Genomic DNA, 20,533 nt, shown 5'->3' with positions numbered 1-20,533 from the left:
AAAAGGAGACAGAAAAGGCAAGTAAAAGTTTCATTTCTCTTGCCTAATTGAAACAGCAAAATTAGTTTGGCTGTTTTGGTGTAAGAGCAAAGCAGAAAGCACAGTGCCTCCATTTAAAATAAAATTACTATTTTACAGACCACTTTGCACAAGTGAGCCAGGAAGGCAGGCAGGATGGGTTGTGACAGAAAGAGGCTGCAAGGAGAAGCAATGCAATCTCTTGCACATCTTAAGCAACAGGATGACCTTTTGATACTACATATATGCACAAAGTTTTGTTGAGCTGGCACAGCAAGGTTGTGCTACTTTGTTTGCACAGTCCACCTGTATGTATGTGCTGTTTGTGAATTTGTGAACCTTCCCCTCAGCCCACTTACAATTTGCCCAGGAATTTAGCAGATATTTGAAATCTCACAGAGGTCTGGCTCGTCAGATGTAACATTAAATGAAATTGGTTTGTATTGCAACAGGACTGGTGGGAGGATCAAAGGCTTGGTGTAAAATAAAAGGAGGTTTTTGGTTTCTGTGTGCTGAAATGCTTCTATTTCCCTTATTTTTTTATTAGTGTATATTAAGCAATTGAATTCTCCAATAGTAAGCAAAAAAACTCTACTAAAGCAGTTATTAAAGAAAGCTTCTTCAGTTACTGTGACAAGGGCTGAGTGTTACTGCTATAAAGGGTCTCAGTAACTGTGTTCTTTTAAGGCTGATCAAAATTTAGTTTTAAAATTAGAGGCACGTAACTGGACAACACAATATATCTGATAATTTTGGTTTAGTCTGTAGAGCCTAGGGTCAGCTAGAAATTTGGCAGATTGTCTCTCAGGTCAGGAAGTAGTTTTCGTTTACAAATTTAAAAGCCAAATTCTGTTTTAGTATTTCTTAAATGTCAAAACAACCCTCTGACCTTGAAAATTACTTTCTCTGTATACTTTTGGGGCTCTTAAGTAAAAACCAGGCCTTTTTCATGGTGAAATGTGGTAGCCTGTTAGTCATCAAATCTGAGAACTTAGAGAAGGGAAGGTGACATTAACTCATCTTTTCTTTCCCTTTGCCAGTGCAAGAATGGGCTTCATTCATATCAATGGCAACTGGAGGAAAAAAGATGTGCTAACCTTTAACTGGGTTTCCAGTTTATTTCCATAATGTACACCGTGGCTTCTCCAAGGATGAGTGCTCTGTCTGTAACCTTTCACACCTCATAACAATAATAATAATAAGAGGGAGGACAAGTTTCTCTGCTCTCTTTCAGAACTTAATCTCCAATGCCTTGATTTCGGTTTGTGCCCACCTAAGCACTGCAGGAGGGTAAAGGCCATATTTAGTGCAGCTGGCCAATTGCACACTTCTGATCATCCCTGGCCCTTAATAATATGATTGGTTGAACTTAAATATGGCATTTGAGCAGCCCATTTAGTTTATGTATCTCCAGTATTCTCCTTTTCTGGAAATTTTGCCACTTATCAAAGAGAAGGGAGACGACCCATCTTTGTTGATCAGCATCGAACTCCGTTTTATTGATCCAAAATGCAGGTTTTTATAACCGTGTTAATTAGGCTCATGCATATTGCAAACCCGAGCTCACCATAGGTCACAGATTACACATTAACCCCTCCTTTTGTTTTCAATACCTGTGGTTTGTTATTGAATCCAAGATTTATTTTCTCACCCTGTTATCAAAGTTCTCAAGGCCTCCATGTTTGTCAACTTTTGCTTTCCCAAAACTTATCCAAGGACAAGATATTTACTTGTTATTAAAAACAACCTGAGAACTTCTGCTGTTTACATAAACATGCCTGAAAACTTTTGTTGTTTTCAGAAACAGGCTGTGAGAATTTGCTCCTCACAGCTGCCTTTTACTTTTCCATCAGCTGTATATGATTATGGCATGTCTGAACAAAACTCTATAAGCCATTTCTGAGCAAAATTCTCCAACAGCCACTTCTGAAATTATGATGAAAACTGAAAATCTGCCTTTCCTTCATCCCTTCTCCATCTATTTCTTCTTCTCACTCTTGCATTTCCTTTTGGAAAGGAGGTATCTGTGTGGTGTCCCTGCTTACAGCAGAGAGAAGCAGCCTGCCCTTCTCACTGTGAGTGAGAAATTGAATGGGAGGGAGCAGCCTGAAGCCCTTCTCCCTCCCCTGAAAGTGGAGCATAACTCATCCTCATGGCTCCCAGATGCTCTGTACAAAACTGACTTCAGATCTTTTTGGTTCTGACGTGATGAGCCCCAAAACTTCCTATGATGAGAGCTCTGAGCCTCTTCTGCCTCAATTATCCATAGTATCTAATATTAAGTCATTCTCCAAGACTTTCTGCCCAAGGATTTGCAGTTACTAATGACGTAGCTTTCCCTGGATTTCTGTGAAGTAGGAAGGTCATGTATTCAGCACTTACCTGTAGGGGAAACTGAGACATAGAATGAATCTGGATTTAACATATATGAATACCTGAGCACATAGTTCTTTGAATTTAAGGGTCATTTCATGAGATTTTCTGAGGAGTCATTTGAAATATCTGCTTCAAGTTGTTTGCTGAAAAGCATCTTATAAATAACTGCATGGTGTTTATAGCAATCAATTAATTAGGTACCACTGTTATGTAGAGATGGAGAAACTGAGGCACTGCAATTTTTTTAAGGTCAAGCAACCTGAGAGATTTTTCTCACAGAGTTAAGCAGCTTTCTTTTCTTAGTCTTTATGGTTACATTCCTTCCTTTCTCCATGTAGCTGACCATGCTAAAGATTGAACAAGGCTTTTTGGAGAAGAGATTAAATTTGGAGGTGTTGGCTGTTGTGTTCCAAGGTGATGGTTATTCAGCCAGCTTACAATGTAGTATTATAAATTATTAAGTGTACTGAAACCTTAAAAAGTAATACCTGCTCAATGATTTGCCAACTTAATGTAGAATAAATACCTACTACTGATCTGTAGTTAAATTATTTAATCTAGAACTAATCTACTGTTCAAACCAGTTTTGAAAATTGAATAGTTCTATCGCTGAAAATAATTAATTGTTCAAACCTATAGGGCTAAATCCAGCAGTGACCTAAATGACAGGAGAGAATTACACATTGGACATCAGTGTGTGGGAAAGCAAGTAACAAAATAATAGATGTTGCCCTGGTTCTCTGTTATCCTGGCCAGTATCGCACACTTTTGTTTGGTAGGGTTTTTTGGTGGTGCTGGCTTTGTCCAATTCCTCCCTCCAGCATTTGAGTTCCAGCACTTTTATGATTATTTCACAGGGAAAGTTGGTAGAGGTTTATGTTTTCTTTGCCCTGCATGCATTTACACCATTCAGTGACCTGGCACGGGGCGAGGGCCCTGGCTGGTCCTGTGGAAGGGTTTTGGCTTGGCATCCGGCAAGGGGAGCTGCCTGCCAGAGCACTCCTGGTGACCTCACTGGAATTGCTACTGATTCATCCTGATGTGAAGAGGAGCAGATCTCAAGCCAGTAGCCCTTCCAGCATCCCATTTCAGGAAAAATACCAAGCTCCTTTGTTGAGGAAGAAAAAAAAATGTTGGGTTTTTTTTTCTCTATCTCCAAACCCCTCCACAGAAAAACTTGGGGGAAAGAAGAATAGCAAATATTCAATGGGAAATTTTGTCTTTATTTTTTTCTTCTCAAGAAAAAAATTCCACACACAAATCAAAACAAGATGGAGCCCTGGAGCCCCACCTGCTGACTTGAGGGAACAGAGAGAGGGAAGGGAAGATGCCTGGTCGTGTGCCAAGCATTCGGCGCTGGGCTTGTAGCACTGTGATGTGGCACTTGAAGCTCTAGGGGCCTGGAGCCAGCGATACAAATGCAACAAGAACTCTTATGAAAACGAGCCTCTTAACAGCGTGTGGAGCTGGTCTGTGATGGCCTCAGGAAATCCCCCTGGCTAGACAGGGCCTTTTTATCCACTACATTGCTCTGACTCAAAGAGAAATCTCACGTAGCTTCCTCCACCAGAAACTGAGCATACACATAGTCTGCAGTGTGGGGCTTTGGAATTTCCTTATTTTCAGGTAGTCATTCCCCTCCTCCTGCTCTGAAGAAATCTGCCCTACCTTTCTTTGTTGTCTCATTGCACATAGAGTCCGGTGCTGCAAGCCCATGCCGCATCCTCAGCCACAGGGCTTTGTGCTGCCCTTCTTTGTGGTCACATCCTCAGCTGATGGACACTGGCCTAGGGCTGCTGGTTGGAGTTGGGATTTTCACTCCTTCTACATTTGGCCCTTTAAAGCCCTGAGAACTACTTTTAATAGCATCACAACTGGCAACACTTGTTTTCAGGCTCAGGACCATCTACGAGCAAATGCTTGCGTATTAATTACAACAAAGAGCAAATCTACTTGACATTTGATTTTGTTTTTCTTGTTTCCTTGCAAGCTTGAAAATGAGCTGCTTTTGCCAAAGGAAAAAAAAAATCAAAATGCATTTCACGCCTTTTTTTTTTTTTTTAACTTGAAATAGGCCCCTTGAAAAAACTGACATGTTAAACACCAGCAAGAAAATTATTATTTGGACATATGGCTCCTCTTCCTGAACTTTGCAGAGAGGTTAGATAACGCTCTTTCGCATCTTAAAAGACTAGACTGCTGCTACATTACTAACATATTCTTATGTAATAATCTGGCACTGATGATACTTCATCCAGTCCCAGTAATGTAAGACTCATTTATGGTTCGGTCAGTTATGAGGGATTTTGTTTTTTCACAGATTGTCTTCTAATTTATTTGTTTTTTCATTACACTGTCCAGAAGCAGAATATAACATAGCATAGCATAGCATAGCATAGCATAGCAAGAATAGAATAGAATAGAATAGAATAGAATAGAATAGAATAGAATAGAATAGAATAGAATAGAATCATGAACAGAAACATATTGTGGCTCTGTCTTTCAGGAGGGCTTTGCATTGTATAGATTGCTTCTATTAAACACTGAATGATTAATACAAAAGTAAAACTAAAATTTAAAATCTAGCTCTTAGATTAGGACAAACTCATCTGAACCCATCCATTTACTTTTAAGATAAGGCTGTTTCATAAAGTGAAAAATCGGTAAGAATTAAAATAAAGTTGTCAAACCATCTAAGACAGTGAAATATCACAGAAAGATTGTCATTGCCCTTGACCCAACAGATGTTGGCAGTGATGTAAGGTCTGGAGGTACTTGCAGAATGCAGAGTTACATAGGTGAGCTGGCCAGAAGACAGTGAAAATATTTGCAGTTTTGGAGTATGAGAATGAAACCTTATGAAACTTTTCCATAAAGAAACTAGCTTTTAAAAGACTAAGACTAGGACCCCGCCAGTGGGTGAGGGGGCATGGCAGCCTCTTAACTTTGAATTAGTTTCTGTCCTCAACCCAAGAAACTTCCCTGATAATATTTGCCTTGGAAATTATGTTTATCACAATTTGTTTCATGTTCAATGACAGAGCTCTGCCATGGAAAATTGTGGATTCACAGAATCCTGGAATAATAAAAATCAGAAAGAACCTTCTTAAGTCATCTGGGTCCAACCCTGGCCCTGCACAAAGCAGAGCCTGTGAGGATGAGGTTACTTTTTTAACCAGCTTGTTCATCTATGCATGTATGTATGTATACATCTTTATACCAATTTTAGAAGTACTTATATACTACTGTCCAATTTTTCAATAACTCTTTCTGAAACTTGAGATATTTTGAATAATTTAGAATAATTTTAGGTTCTCTCACTGATAAGCAGGAACTCTTGTTCAGAAACTGGCCTGCACAGAAATGCATGTGCAGATGTGCAGCCACTGTACCTGACTCTTGATGAGCCTGGTTCCTTCCTTTTCATTGCAAGACAACTAATTTTTAGTGACAATCAGTTGTAGGGGCTTAAAAATCTCACCTAAGTGATAAAATAATGCTGTTACCAAGGACTACCATTGACTATTCTTAGACTGAACCCTTTTCCTGTACAGAGGGGGGACCTCAGATCTGCTACCCTGCATTAATTGCTGCTGTTTGTTGCACATGGGATGTTCTACTAGAAGGAGCACTGGTCTAATCTGATGTGGCAGCTCCTACATTTTTATCTTGTAAGTGCTTTACTTACATGAATTAATTCTGAAAACACTCTTGTGACGTTAGTCATTGTTATGATTCCCATTTTAGAGACCCTGAGTCTAATTCTTAATTATACTAATTCTTCCTTATGCTAGTGAGGTTCCGGATCTGTGAAAGGGTCTCCCAACTGAGGGAGATGGATTGCAGAAATGTCAGTGGCAAAATGAGAGTTCATTGCCCTCTAGCAATTCTCTGGTTCTCTGAGGTTGGAGAGAAATATTGGAAGACAAGTATAAAAGTGGTTCTGTTGATTTGTACTAAGGGGTACACAGGAGCTGCATAGCTCAAGCCTGTAAGAGGTGTTGTATTAGACAAAATTAAATTATGGAGATTGTTGACATTTCTTTCAGTGTGGCCACAGTCATCAAAAGAAAGGGAAAGCCACCTCTGCTGGCCCTTCTTTTCCTTTAATCAGGATACATTACCAGAGAATTGACATCCTACCTCTCCCCAAAAAAACTCAAAACCAAAACAATAACCCCAGAAGAAGAGGCAGTGAGCTTGAGGCAGGGAGAAAGAGACTCAGGTTTTCCCAGGAATGAATAGAAAGCCATTTGAAAAGTATTCATTATGTGCTGTAACCAGAAGAAAGACCTTCTGTCTTTCTGTATGATAAAACTACCAGTGAGATGTATTGCAAGATAATTAGGAGCAAACAGGCAGGAAAAATGAGTGATGTGCTACTCTTCATTTCCTGAGCCGGTCGTGTTCCAGTCACTGTGCAAGCTGCAGCTCTGTCTGTGGAGAGACTGGAGATGGAAATCAACCCTATGTGTGTCCTCTTCCCCTATGGCTTCACCCATGTGAAGAATGTGATGGACGGTTATTTCTGCTGCAGAAAAGAGTCAGAACTCTACACCCTCCTCTGGGTTTTTGTCTTCCCACTCTATTTATATCCAAGTCTGAGAGATGGAGTGGTATGTGCAGATAGAGACCCTCCTGCAGCTGTCCCTGAGACAAAACTAATGGTTGGACAGAGAAGAGAAAAGGCCTCAGTGGGGTTATTTTGGTGGCAATCTCATGTTTTTGGCATGCTGTGGCTGTACAGCTCCCCACATTGCAAGCGATGTTGTTGTTCTTACAAAGGTTTTGTCTAGATGAGGAATATGAAAATAATTACAATTTTTCCTCGCTGTTGAGCCCATGGAAAAGCCTCCTGAAACAAGGCATCTTTAGATAAGAAAGGCTGGAAGCAGAGGCACAATACCTGTCACCTCCAAATGCAGGAAATAAGATTTGTGACTATGTGACAGCACCAAAGTTAGCAAGAGGGATATGCAGCATGTTTCCCGTCAGCGTTTAGAACAGAAGTGGGGCAGGCGTCCGCTTTAAAGTTCTTCAAATCAGAATTATAATTGTCTACCCATGAAGGTATGAGAGAAAATTAAACCTCCTGACATCCTGAGATACTTATGCTTCTTTCAAAAATCATAGAATAAAATATAATAGAACAGAGCAGAATAGGCTGAATATAACACAAGATGCTGCTTTGATAATTTTAATTTTGGAGCAGAGATGCAATTGGTAACAATAGTATGGATCATGATAGAGGGTAGAGAGTTAATGTTTTCAAGCATTTAAAAATCTTTGTGAGCCTTCAATAAACTTCCTTATAAATGTACAGAAGACGTTACCTGCAAAAATCATGTCCTCATTGATCTGCTTTTTAACCAGTGATCAGATTTCCTTAATTTTTTGTAAAATCACACTTTCAAAATATTACTTTTTGACCCAATGCAAAAAGTATGCATTTCTCCCTCTGAGAAGGGAGAAGAGTCCTGCTCTTCTCATGTCTTCTCAACCAGATGTTTTATGGAGCTTTCCTAGGTTGCGCTGTTGTTTTTCCAGTGAAGGCAAGGGGATTGCACTGGTGCCCAGGAGGGTATGGCTCACTTTTCAGCACATCTTACTGCAGTGGTAGTGCACTAAAACAAAAGAAGAAGCATGTCTCTCATAGACCAGTTTGCAGTATTTTCTCCTTTTTTAAAAAGAGAAGCTCTTCCACAAATTAGGCCATTATATTTGGATTGTCTGAGAGAGTAAAAATATGGAGACCCTCTGATGTTTCCCTTTACATTTCCCTGTTGTCAACAAATCTCTGGATGGAATTGCCTTGGGAACTGAGAGCTGTACATTGTAGGTAAAAGGTGCTTTAGGAAACAATCCTGTACATTCCATATAGTTGGGGCAGGAGGAGGGTGAAGGTGGGGAGAAGTGAGGGCTGGGGAGGGCTGATTCTGGTAATCAGTGCAGGAAGGAACAAGCTTGTTTGTTTTGCCCCAGAAAATCAAATGCCATATATGACAGAAATGACCCAGATGCAAGGCATGGTACCTTTCTCCCTTTAGCATGCAGAGGTATCTACTGAGCACAGTGGTGCAAGTTAGGAAGGATGCTTTCCCAAAAGATAAGTAAGGAGTTGATTTCTGTAACAAGTGGACTTCCCAGTCTCTTTCTCTAATTTCTTACATACTGAATAATAACTGTGTATTCACCCTCTCCAACATGCTGTGCTGGTTTACATCTCTGAACAAAAAGCACAGACTCACAGCTGTTTATGAAGACAAGCCAATAAATCTAGAGGAATATATTTATACAACTCATCCTTAGATTACATAGTTAAATTCCATTTTTTCAAATAGAGCCCCTTAACAGACAAGAGCTCCTTCTCTGTAAAGGAACCAAGCTCCTCTCCGTGCCACCCAGATCTGTTGATTGCCATTAATGTCAGCCCTTGTCAGCTGTACTGAGTGCTACAAGTTGCATTGTAGATCACTTTATATACATTAAAGCAGTAAGTACTCTGGCATTTCCCTGTCCTGCTTTTGGCTGCCCTTAAGTAATACATGTATGTCAGAAAGTGAGGAGCAGTTCTGGAAGCTTTTCCTTTCATAAATCCTGCCATTTGCCAATGGCAAATCCAGGTACAGTTCTCATAAAGAGCTCTCCCAATTCTGTAGCAACATACAGAAAGGTTGCCATACATATGAGTCTGAAAACTTGTTGCAGCACTGATTGCCTTTTCCATAGCAAACAGCAAACTTTTTTCAACTGATCAGACAGACTAAGCTTTCAGTTGTTGATCCTTTGGCTAAATCTCCCTGATACATGGAATAATTTATATGAAAGAAGAGCAAGCAAGAGGGTACCATGTAAAGCTAGAAATCATCATAATGTATCTGAGTTAAATCTGTGATAATAATCTCAGGAGAGGAAGGTGATGTACATTTTCTGGAGCTCCTCCTGGCCTTTTGCATTTATTTAGACTACAAATCAGCTCTTGGATGATATTCATGTAGATAGCAGGAGGTCCTTTACTTCTGTAGCTTCCAGTAGAAGGGGACCAGCTAAGAGCAGGACTTAACAGTAGTGTTTTCCACATTAGGTGCTATAGGAGATTTGAGGATCTCCGCATCAGGAACACATGCTAATAAAATATGTGTCACATAGTAAAAACTCACCTGGGTGAAATGCTGCTCCTTCTGATATCAATGGAAATTTCCTTTTGACCAGGGGTTGCTATGGCAGCAAGCAGTGGAAATGAGAACAAGGACATTTTGATATGTCTACACTGTGGATTGCAAATTATGATACCCGAGTTAGTTTTAAACAGTCTTGCAAGGAGTGGTCTAGTTAAGGCAGCCTGAAACACCACGTGGCCTAATTTACCATGCTAAGCAGTTTGCTTTCCTCTGTGCTCAGGGTATATTCATGCCTGGGGTAGAGCAGAGGGGGAAGAGTTATTTGAGAAAATGCCTCTTTTAGGGCAATGGGATAATGAACAGACTGTGACAAGAAGTAGTCTGGGGAGGGAGAAATAACATGAGAAAAAGTAAGCTACGAAGCAAGAGGAGCAGCAGTCCGTGGAGTCAATGGAATAGAAGCAAATCCAACAGCAGCAGAAGGTGTGCGGGTTTGGGGAGCCAGGGTCCAAAGAGTCTCTTCCCGTGGCAGTGTACTTTGCTCTCCTCCTTGAGGGTCAGCTTGGGGCTCCTGTTTCTCAGAACTTTCCTCGTCAGGAAGACACTGTCAAGTCACTGAATGAAGTGTCCTCACAGTCCTCAGTGGTTGATGCCCTCGTCAGCGGCGTTTCAGTGGAGCTGCTGCTGGCGCTGCCGGCCGGAGTGGTGGAGTCCTGTATTACAGCTCCACAGGTGCCAGCCCGCCCCAGCCTCCGCAGCAGCCTGCAACAGCTTCTAGGTTGACTTTTAAAGAAAACGCTGAGAAATTATACTGAAAATGCATTACTGTAATGCTAATGTTACTAAGTCAAACACTTAAAAGTTTGGAAATGCCACAGCTAATGTTGTCTGTGCAACCTTAGGGAGGGCCCCGTGTACCATTACCATAGCTTGTAATTACATGACAGCACTGTTTCTTCAGTGAATCCCTGCATAAGGTGGTCAGGTCCTCTGCATATTTTATTAGAAATGTAGCCCAGAGCTGTTTTTCACTCTGTTGGATTATTACTTTGGTACTGACCCAGGGAAGAGACTTGTCTGTGTCACTGTGCTCTACAAAATCTCATCTGAAAAGGAGTCGAGGCTTTTGATGGTGCTGTATTTCTCTGAAATCTCCTTTTCTGTTCCTTGGGATGTCTACCTTCCTTAATATTCGTGAAAAATGCATATTTTGGGGAGGCTGAGGGGAGAACTCCTGCATAACCTCATTAAGCCCAATATCCCAATTGTTTCTGCAATGCATCCCTCTCCTATTAACTGTTTGGGTCTTCTGTAAACTGTGCTGAGTCAATGGGCCCCAGTGGGGCTGGTGGGCAGATGGGACGCAGCCAGCCAGCATGTAACATTTAAAAAGGTGAAAAAGGGCAGGAGCCCACCTTTTCCCATAGCAGAAGTTGATAGAAGGAATGAATAATAGTGACATCTCCCATCAGCTCTCCATTAAAAGCAAAACACATAAAAGCTGGTGCCAGATTTGCCTGGAGACCTATGTCAAAAAAATGATGAAATTAATATAGAGACATTGATAGAACTTCTGTCTTTTGTTTCTTCCTTCCTTAAGCATTTATACCTAAAATACAGAGTGAGGGGAGAATCCCAGCACTCCCTCTGAAAGGCCAGCAGTCAGCTGCATTGTGAGTTCTTTCTCTACTTTCTTCCCATGCATTTGAGTGGCACTGGCAGGTTAGTCATGCCCATTTAAAAGTTTATATACAGCAGATGTTCACGGAGCTGACCAGGAATTATGGATTTGCTGTTGTAGCTGCAGCCCTGTATGAAATACAGAAAATGTATTTGGAACACAGAGAATATACCTGCCTTGCACAATAAATTCAAACACTTCTCTTGGTGCTATTTGCTCAGGAGGGGACATCTGAGCCCCCGATGAGGGGACATTCAGTGTCCTGAGACCCAAAGCAGTTCCCTTCCATCTGACAAGGGAAAGTTCTGGCAGGGCAGGGGTGTGATGTCCAGGGACTGAACATGCTGACAGCTCCCTCCCAGAGCAGGGTGTTATCTGCTGCCTTCCTTCTCAGGGGGAGAGGCCGACTGGCCCACACCTTTTAAGAAGCAGACTTCGCACAAGTGTCATAAATCTCTGCCTTGCCTGCTGCACAGAGCTGCCACTGCGCTGGGTATCACCAGGAACCATCCATTTGAACTGCACGTCATTTTGCAGCCCAGGGTAGAAGAGATAGATTACTTTGCCACCTATTTGGGGGGATAATTTCTCCACCCCCTTGGTGCCTGAGACTTGTCTTACCCCAATACCTAGCACTGCCTTTTCACAACATCTCCGTCTGTACCCTGTCGGTGCTCGATTTGTCTGTGTTTGTGCAGACATGCATGGCAAGGATTTGCTCCCGGAGCTTGTGCAGTTCCAGAATCATAACATTCCGGTGATCCATCAGGAGAATTTGACTGAAGGGCAGCATGGTCTTGCCTCAAGCGAGCCAAGGTAGCAGGCAAACCTGCACTCCCTTCCCCACCCCGCAGGACAGGTAGTCTTTGAAGATTGTGAGAAGGTGCAGGTGTTTATTTCAGCAAAAGCTGCAGTGATGTGTAAAAAAAGAGAGGGAAGGGATCTCCCAGCTTTTTGGAGATGGCCTCTGTATAATGCCATTTGAATCTTACTTTTTGTTTGGTGCTAAGTTTTAATAGTTATCCTTTGAGGATTTTCCCTGCGAGCTTATCTGAATACACCAACAGTCTTTTTTGTAATATTCGCATTTCCCCTTTGGTTCAGCCGAGCCCACTGACAGATCATTCAAATTCAATTGTTTTATGTCTAAGCCGAACAGCTAATTAAAGTAGGGATGATTAACCTGACTGGCAGTGTCGCTCTCTCTCCCTCGCTCTCTCGCTCCCTCCCTTCCTCCCTCCCTCCCTCCTGTTCCAATCAGTCTTTTTCTCACACTCTCCCTCTCTCTCCCTCTCCCTCTCTCTCTCTCTCTGTCTTTTGCTCTACTGTGTGTGTGTGTGTGTGTGTGTTTTTTTTTTTCCTCTCTCCTAAACGTGGTCTGCTTGCTGATGGCAGAATGGCACTCGGAGATTTGTGCATTGTGTCTGGTTTCCTACGGGCAGGCTGACCCAGTGCCTCTAGGGACTTATCAATAGACCACTCAGAAGAGACAGAGACAGGAGAAAGGAGGAGGGGTGGGGGGGGGGGGAGAGAAAGAGAGAGGGAGAAAGAGAGAGAGAGAGAGAGAGAGGGAGAGAGAGAGAGAGAGAATCAATATCAAGAATAGAAGGAGCTCCGAAGCCATTTTTTTTTTTTTTTAAAGAAGTATCAGGACTTGGGAAGAGGGTGACAAAGAAGGTTTTTCAAAGAGGCAGTGGAGGAGGTTCTAATAAATTTGGAAGGAAACAGTTCCCTGTCTTGGGAAAAAAGGAGAACTCCTGGCTGATTAGCATTCACACCAGGTATGAGATGTTCCCTACCCCTTATCACTGTCGCAACCGAGATGGAAAAAGCGCTTTACCCCCCCTCCTTTTTTTTTTTTTTTTTTGGTTGTTTGTTTTTTTTTTCTTCCCTTCTTTTCCCCCCACCCCCTCAGCCGTCTCTGCTCTTTAAGTAGATGGAGCGAGCGTTTATTTTGGTTCGGTGGTTGGTGGTGGCAGGGGGAGTGCGAGCTGTGGGCATTTGTGTGCTGGGAGCAGGAGAATGGAAGCAGGGCAGCGGGGAGGGGGCGGCTGGGAGAAGAGCCGGGAGTGTGTTACTGTGTCTCCTCTTTGTGCACCCCTGGGGGGGTTACCCAAGTTCATTTCCAGCAGGTGGATTTAGACAGGGAGTTACTTAACGCTTGACCGCCAGTTTTGAAAAAAAGGAAAAAAAGGGAAAAAAAAAAAAAAGGACCTGCTTCCTATGTCTATTAAAGGAAGCTCCAATTTTTTCCCTCTCTCTCCTCTCTCTCTCTTTCCTCTCCTCCTAACCAGACAGCGGGAGGGTTTCTGGCTCCTCGCCAGCCCAAAAGCCTCTAAGTGTTTTGCACTTGTTTCAGGGAGCCCGGGGATTTTTTTCAGCATTTTCACTAGAGAACAAAGAGTTCTTTACAAAGGAAGGGGGAGAGCGAGCTTAACGCCTGAGATATGTTTTTCTATTTTTATTAGGGATTTTTTTCCCCCCTCCTAAAAAGAATGAGAGAGAAGCAAAGCACAGAATGTGTGGCAGCAACAAAATAGATTGAAAGGAAATGCAGTTCCCTTACCTCCAAATTATAATTTGGAAATAATAAGAACAGGAATGGAAGGGGGACAAGAAGAAGTGAGTTTGGTATGTCATTCTTTTCTTCCTTTTTTAAACTCTCTCTTTAAATTCCAATTGCTGTTTTGCCAACTTACCTAGCATCTTTTTTTTTTTTTTCTTTTTTTTTGGCATAGAAGTTATACTGCAAACAGTTTCTGATTACTTAAAAAAATCAACCAACAAATTTTTACTGGGATAAAAAAAAAAAGATGGAAGTGGGGTGGTTTCAGTAAAAAAGAAGCAAATTAGCGGGAACAGAAATCTTTCACTTTCTGTCACTTAGAAAAAAAGTTGGTAATGGCTTGTTGAAGCTAGGATCCTAAAATACAGATGGGGCACTAACGTCTGTGTCCACGGACCCAGCTTTCCCCTGACCATCTGTCTAAAAGTCACCTCTCATTGGCAGCTCAAATGATTAGTAGGAGCTCAGGGATTTTTTTTTTTGTTGTTGTTTATTTGTTTGTTTCCTCATTCCTCTTGTTAGGTGGGACCTTCTTTAAATGGCTCCATTTCACCTTCTGAGTTTACTTCTTCAGCCAAGCCCCAGATTGAGGGTTTCAGGATAGACTTTCTTGCGCTGTAGATTTTTTGTTCTTCTGCATGTGTTTCTTACAGATACACTCTTTGTCTATTTGTACATGAAAAAGGCACATGTCATTTACAAGGAAATAGCACATCACGTGTAAGGAGATGTTTGATTTGAATTTTGTTGCATATAGTGTATAGCACACAGGATCTTCTCTACAGCATCTCCTGTGCAGTGCTTAGAATGTTTGAGAATATATACTGTTGCAAATCCAGTAGCTTAAGGAAGTGCCTTCTTCAGCCAAATTCTGCCTTCCTTCCTATATTGATTTGTATTTTCCTGGCTTTGACAAATTGACAATCTAAGAACAGCATCATATAGCAGAGGTACAGAAAACAAGAGAGGAAACTGCATGTTATATCCCCCCTAAAAATCCTCAGCACACAAAACACAAAACTAGATAAAATAATTAGAGTTACGATGCTCTTTCTGGCTGCAGTACTACTACAATACCTTGATTTTTATTTTCATGCTGCAGGCTTTCCTCAGAAGAGGTTGTCTGTTACAGCTTCGTAGGCATCGCATATCTGTTGTAACACTGCTTTTAAGCAACACCTATGCATTGTGTAAGTGTACATAGGGAATTAGTCCATTTACATTTCCTCATATGATGAGGGGGAGAAAAATATCCATCCTTGGGCTCTGCTTGCACCGCTTTAGAAATCCCAGCACCCTACAGTGCCTAAACATCCTGCAGGATACAGCATGTCCCGTGCAGAAACTGGGGAACAGGGAAACTGTCCATGACAAGTGAAACTACCAGTTAAACACAGTTTTGTTTTCATACCAGTATCTAGACTGAGGGCTTGCACCCCCACAGCTTCATTCACTGGGACTCTTCCCTCTCCAAAGCTGCGGTGGGCATAGCTCTCCCAGCAGAAGTTGGGGACTCATCACAGGCTGAAGTCCCCCACTCCGAGTACAGGTTCCTGTGCTGCAGGTAACCCAGCTGTTCTGCCTTTCCATGGGCAGCAGCAATAGTGATGCCAAGCTAAAAGTACTTAGCAGGCTCCCCAGTTTCATCTGGAATGTTTGGCCGAGAGGGATGGACTACCATAACAAATAGAAAAACTTTTGGCAAATTCCAAATGCCTTTCTTTTACTTAAAATCCTTGCTTTCTTCATTCATCCAGAGAGTTTTCCCAACTCCTGATGTTTTTCATGGTCTGAATATTTTCTGTGACTTTTCTCTCTTGCTCTCTCCAAAAAAGAAAAAAAAAGAAATCACAGGAAAAGTAAGCAAAAGAGAGCAGAAATGGGACTTGGCCTTTGAAGTTTTCCATAGGATAAGCAGTCTCGAGTTTTTTCTGCCTGAATATTTTTTTCTTCTCCCCCCATCCGACCTCTCCATCCCCTCTTTATTTTTTTTTTTTAATCTAACAATTTTTTGGTGAGAATTTTGTATCTGCAACCCTGGAAATGGTAATATACGAGAGAGGTCAGAACAGAGCTGAAACCTAGATTTAGCCCCCCCAGTCTCAACTAGAAGGCATCTTCCAGTGACTATCACTGCATCCAGAAGTAGGGAGGATGATAGCTGTCTTTTGGGGACTCCGTGGACCTGACCTGAGACTAACACATTCACAGCACAGGAGAAAAGAGAGAGAGGGGGAAAAAAATTTAGAAAATGGGGAAAGAAAAGCTCTTTGAGCAGTAACACACTGGCTCTTTCTTCCTGCAGGCAATCCGCTCCAGCTCCTGGCGACGTGTCCTGCACTATCAGATATCATATGACTCTTTATTTGGACTCCCGTTAGCAGTATGGGCCTGTTAGGAGGCTGTTTGTTTTCTTTCCCTTTCATTTCCTTCTCCTTAGTTCCCCCCTATTTTATGTGTGCCCGTGTGAGCGTATCCCCTTTATAATCTCTCTTTTTGTGCTGAAGCTTTATAGAAAAGAAAAAAAAAAACCTTAATCATTTCCCAGGGCTGTTTTTAATCCTCTGCCAAAATTGAAGTTCATTGTCGAGTTGTAAAAATAAATAACACCTTTCGGCTTTATTTCTCTCTTTTGCTTCTTCCTGTGCCCTTTCTGGCACTTCTCGGTGTGTCCATATGTACCCGTACATGTCTCCCCGTGTCTCCCCATGTCTCCTGCCTGCGTGGGTGAAGTTGGGATACACCTGTGTCAGTCTAAGGAGGAGTACAGAGCTGCCTGCTGCTGCTCCGTGCCGTTCCTTTCACTTTCATAAACTTCCCTCTGTTTGTTTATTTATTTCATCTGGGCACCTTCTCCACACCGAGTTTGAAAAGCCGTCAGGCAGCGATCCCTGTACTGGGGTTTTCTGCATTTAGGTGAGCAAATGGGGAAGTTAGGGCAGTGAGAAAATGAAACGTTGTGCTGGAGGAAGAGAGGATGAAGCGCGAGTTAGAAATTAGACACGCTTTGTGTTCGCCGCCCGTAAAAGTTTCCTGCATCAGAACTCTGGTGCCTAATAATAGGATGGGGGGAGCCAGACAGCAGCCAACAATTGAAGGTGTGTAGCGAAGTAGCCTTGTGGCAGCAGCATTTCTGATACCGAGTCACATTTAGTTAAGATGATATTTTTCCCTGTTTGTGCTGTCTTTAGTACAGCATTATTTAGAAAAACACCGCTGCAAAACTTTTTTGTCTGAAAATGATAAGTCATGTCAACAGAAGCACTGAATTGAAATCAAATTTACTAAATCGTAGCAAGGAGAAAGGTCTGTCTTTCCAAAAGAGAGGTAATGTTTTTATAATGTTTTGATACTTTCCTATGCAATGTTTTAATTTCTCTTTGTGAACTAAGGATTTCTGTTGAGAATTGTTAAGAATTGGTTTTTAAAGCTGTGGGGGAAGGAAAATCCTTAAAATATTCCAGAGTGAGAGGTTTTGAAGGAAGGAGATTTAAGTTTTATCGGAGGAATTTAAATCGTTCGGGTTTTTGTTCATTTCCTTCAGTTTTTTGCAACCTGAATCATAATATACTTTGTCAAGCAAACCAGTAAATGAGCTTTTTTCACAACTTTGCTCCCTCTGTAATTATTGCTGTATTTTTATGGAACTTGGTGCTTTATTTGTCCGAATTTGGTAAGATCAGCAAAGCCGAAATCCTGTTTGCTCTGTAGAGACACAAAGGAGTTACTGATACTTTCTGCCAGAGGTAGGTGCTTTGGCCAGCCAGTCCTTCTACCAAGTTGCGCTGTTCAGCAGTGGCTGTGTGCGGGCCGATCGCCACGCTCCGGGGAAAAGTATGGACAGATTTTGGGGTGTGATTTATATGCATTTTGGGCTGATATTCCTATTAACACAGCTGAAGAACTTTAAGTTTTAGCCCTTCCTCTCCAGTGTATACTTAGGCCAGTGTACAAAAGCAATCTTGTAAGTGAGGCAAATACAGACCAGAGGGTTTTTTGTTAAGAATCCAGAAACAACTGCATTTCAGCTGTACTGTAGGTGTGTAAATTGAAGTTGCCTGGCTAGTTGGTGATGTTTCTTACTTCTCAGCTAAGACACCTTCCCACTGAAGTCAGTGCAGGTTTTCCTGAGAAAAGTAATGAAAAACAGAGCTAGAAGGTCAGAATTTAGGGTAGTCCCCTTGAATCAGTGCTGGAAACCAGAAACCTCAGTGTGTGCTTGCACAGCACAGTATCCCTCTGGAGCCTGCAGGGTGCACTCACTTTAGTGGAGGTGCTAGAGCTGAGTTGAGATGACTGCTGCAGGCTGAAACTTTATTTGTATATGCCTCCAGTTCCTCCAGATAAATACCAGTGTCTGCTTTGCTCTCAACAGCACACCGTTTCTTTTTATTTAGTTTTCGCCAGTTGTCCCAGTGAGGAATAAGAGACTCTTTGACAAGAGGCAACATTTTCAGGCTTCTTTCATTTTCTCTCTTCCTTGACCAACTTAAAACCAGCTTCACTGTAACGTTTCATGCTTAGGCACGTTCATGCTCCTGAGGAAGCAATTACAGACTTTGTTGGAAGAAATCTGGTTTTGAAGTAAGTGTTACGAATGTTTAAGAATTGTGTGCCCTGCGTGCACGGTACGTGATGTTCCCTGGTACTCTACGCGTGCTCCAGCCCTCTGAGCAGTCCTTGCTGTGGGTATTGTATTTATTTGTCAGCTCATTCTGGTAGCCGCCCATGAATTTAGTTGACTTGACAATCAGTAAACAGCTCCACGATAAGGCTGAAGTTAGAGAGCAATGTAAGTGGGAATTAAAAGGCTTCTTTCAAGTTTTTGGCCATTTCAATGGATTATTGCTCAGCATCTTTATTTACAGGAAAAAAAAAACCACACTCTTCAGACTTCTTCAACATCATCCCTGCAGAGTAGATTCTTTCATTTCAAAAATGTTACAAGCTTAAATAATTACAAAAGACGTATTTAGCTACCTCAGAAAATAAATATAGCAAAGAGGTGCTGAGAGCTGAAAGCCAAGTGCTGCAGCTAATGCCTGAAAGTGCTCTGGGCTGGGCAGAGGAGGACAGGCTCTCTGCTGCTGAAGTTTTGTTAGCATAACTTGGACTTGGTGGAATTGCACCAGAGTTGTGTTTTGACTTGGCTTAACTTCACTGCTTTCATCTGACTTTTTTTCTAAGCCAGTCCAATCCAGATCTGTTCAGCGCTCGGGAGGGTGATAGCCAAGGGACAAAACAGCTTGTCTAACACATGTCTCTTTAGTGCACCAGTGTGTGGCTTGTGAGGCCTCAGACTGGATCACCACTGTCAAGAGAAATGTGTTTTCCTACAGCGTAATAAGTTGTCCTGCTGCTTTCAGATGTCAGAGATCCCCAGTTCAGCACTTGGTGAAAAGGTCTGCTCTCAGAAGAGGTTTCCTTTCCATTTAACATTTCATTAGTGCATGCAAGTCATGTAAATGTGATGTGGCCAGTAGGAGCAACAAATTCTGGCTTATTTTTTGCCAGGACATATGTATTTGCTCTATGTCTGTATTAATGTTATGGTGAGATGGTATTTCAACCTAAACACCAATTTCAGTGGCTTACTGCTAGAAAATGAGCTGAGTTGAAATGTCAAGTAGTTGTTCCAAGCTCAGAGGTGAAGCTTATACTGTTTTGGAAAGTATGAGGAAAGTCATGGTTACTTTTTTTTCTCTTTTTTCTTTTTTAATGTGTTGGGCAGCCACACTAAGACAGGAGCATTTTCTGATTAACTAATTACTGAAACCCATTAATTTTTCCATTCTCTTTCTATTTTTAATTTTTCTTACTTCTTCAATACAAAATGAAAATTATAAAGAGCTAATTTCCTTAAACTAATTAGACTCACAATTTTAATCTCACAAAACCCAGGAAATTCCAAGCGATGTTTTTTTGTAACTCTGCCATGTTGCACATGCCTCTCTCCTCTTTGAAACCCTTGTCTTGGCCTTCAAAAAATCCTGGGAAAACACTCAACACTTGCCTGAGCCAGCCTTCTTGGTCCAAACTCTCCTGAACTTCTGGCACTGCTAGGCATCCAGATCCAGATTTTGTGATTTGAGCTCATCATTTTTGAAAATAACAACATGGAATTTCCAGACATTTCTTTGTAAGAAATTAAGGGTATAAAATAAACAAAAAAAATTTAATATTTAGAGTGAGTCCGTTTCCATTGAAGCCAGCCCAAGCAGAATCCACATCCTCTGGCTGAAATTTCTCATGGCACTTTCCAAAACTTGATTTTTGCTCAGATGGCCTTTTCAGTTTTGACCATCTGGAGAGCATTTAAGTTAGTTACATGGAATATTCTTTAGGCAGTCCTCTGAATAGGACTCCTATAACTCTTTGACCTGTTAATCTCAACTACATATCCCATCAAGCCAGCGTGATAAATAATTTTTGTTCCGTGCTCCCAGAGAAAAGGATTTAGTAATAATTTCTTTGGCTGGAGAATCAGGAAATACCAGTGAAAGCTCTTTGAAATGAAGATGCCAGAGTCTTCTTCAGTGAGATCAACTGTGATGGGTAGATAGATGATAGATAGATAGATAGATAGATAGATAGATAGATAGATAGATAGATAGATAGATAGATAGATAGATAGAAATGGATAGATAATATTTTTTTTTCTTGTTGAAATATATCCCCACAATTTTCAGAAGGCACAGAAAATTATCATTGCCACAATAACCTTGTACAGCTTGAGAGTGCTAAGCAGGGTGGATCTGAGGCAGACATCCT

The 20,533-nt window shown here is 41.6% G+C and overlaps 1 protein-coding gene across 21 annotated transcripts in view; it reads left to right on the top strand.

The window, feature by feature from the left end:
• The window catches only part of ZBTB20 (zinc finger and BTB domain containing 20), a 474,683-nt gene that overhangs the window by 370,456 nt on the left and 83,694 nt on the right, over positions 1-20,533 (top strand). The window contains exon 8 of one of the 21 annotated variants that reach the window (XM_063148348.1): positions 12,839-12,977. The exons of 19 other annotated variants lie outside the window; for them this stretch is intronic. The gene's annotated coding sequence lies outside the window, so the exon portion shown is untranslated. Of the gene's footprint in view, positions 1-12,838; positions 12,978-13,674; positions 13,828-20,533 lie in introns of those variants that run through there. One more of the 21 variants, XM_063148353.1, reaches the window with a different exon arrangement.

Source organism: Melospiza melodia, chromosome 2 (assembly GCF_035770615.1).
Source record: "Melospiza melodia melodia isolate bMelMel2 chromosome 2, bMelMel2.pri, whole genome shotgun sequence".
Taxonomy (NCBI): domain Eukaryota; kingdom Metazoa; phylum Chordata; class Aves; order Passeriformes; family Passerellidae; genus Melospiza; species Melospiza melodia.
This window is presented reverse-complemented; position numbering and strand designations above follow the sequence as displayed.